Here is a 1,555-nt window from a genome sequence, read left to right as displayed (position 1 = left end):
GTAATCTGGCTTCCCTGTCATTTTATCTTGAACTCTGTCTTATTTATTTTCTATAAGAAATGTGTGGTAGATATTACAAAAATCAAGATTTTATTTAGTAGGAAAAAAAACGTACAATGACTTCTTGTTTTATCTACTTTAAAGCTCCTGATAGAAAATGATTTGTCTTGATTGCTTTGAGTTTAGCAAAATAACTAAAATGTGCCTGTTTGAGTTTTTTCTTCATTGTTATCAATGTGAATCACAGTGGTTATAAGGATTAAATAGAATCGTTCATGCAGGAACCTAACGCAGTGTCTCACACGTAGTGAGCGTTCAATAAAGATGAATTAAAGATAAGTGGGGATGGGGGACTTCTTACGTAACAAGTATTCTCTGCTCCCTGAGAATGAATTGATATGCTCCAGATATCATATTCTGTTATAAAAATCAAAACAACTAGCTTGTATTCTTTTCTTTAGAAAAAAAATACTACTTTTAAAACAAAACATTCAATTATCAGCAGAGAATTTCCTTATAACCAATGCCTAGGCCAAAAGAAACGAAACATTACCTGCAGCCCAGAAGTCCCTTTGTGACCCGTTGCAAAGGCCTCTCCTCCCCTGATCCCAGGTGGAAGCACGAGCTTGACTTCTTAAAACAAGAGAACAGAGAAACCCAGTTTATTGGCGTAGGAGTTATGAAGCATGTAATTAAACAGTTCAGTCATATTAAAGAGAGTTTGCAATCATCACAATAATCAATTTTAGAACCTTTTCTTCTGCTTTCCATTTTCCCCCAACATCCCTGCCATACTCACCAGGGAACCATTAATCCAACTACTGTCTCAATAGTTTTACCGCTCCTGGATTTGACATACAGAAAAACATACCCAAAAAACCCCAACAACAACAAACGGACAGCCATTAGAAAGTAAAGCAGAGACAAACCAATGGAAAAGAAAGCAGACAATTTTCAAAACTAGAATGACTTTAAAATGGGTCAAAAGGGAGATCAAAGGATAAGACGTTAAACCCAGTGCATTCTGCGTGGTAGCGAGGTGATTCACGTCCTTGGTGTACAGTCAGGGGGTTCACTGGAGGCTTACTCCATGTGTATTTCCCATCACTATAAGATGGGCCAAAAGGGATAAGAGAGCACATTTTAGCCTAACTACATCTGCCACAATCCACTTTACAATGCTCTCTGTCTGATAACAAGGCTATTCACCATCCCTGGACTATGGGCAGAGGGGATTCACCTGAGGTTTAATCTGTGGATCCTGCAATGAATTTTGGGTTTCCGCTGCCATCCATCGCCTCCTGTGAACTGTGTGTCACATTTTAAGTTCTGATACCTGTCCCTCCTTCAGATCTGGATCTTACTTTTTATAATCCTTGGATCGTATAGGTTGTGCGTTTCTTCCATGTGGACTTGGGTGACATCTCACTTAGATGACTACTTGTTTGAAGACCAGCCTTTAAGAGCCCAGATGCTATTCTTTTTTTTTTTTTTTAACTCCACCAAGCATTTTTATTGTTTATAGGTTCTGCAGATGCAACAGGTTCATGCCTTT

Source organism: Echinops telfairi, unplaced genomic scaffold (genome assembly GCF_000313985.2).
Source record: "Echinops telfairi isolate 266 unplaced genomic scaffold, ASM31398v2 ScPeMD7_4225;HRSCAF=4972, whole genome shotgun sequence".
Classification (NCBI taxonomy): Eukaryota; Metazoa; Chordata; class Mammalia; order Afrosoricida; family Tenrecidae; genus Echinops; species Echinops telfairi.
The sequence above is the reverse complement of the archived record's forward strand: the minus strand, read 5'-3'. Positions refer to the sequence as shown.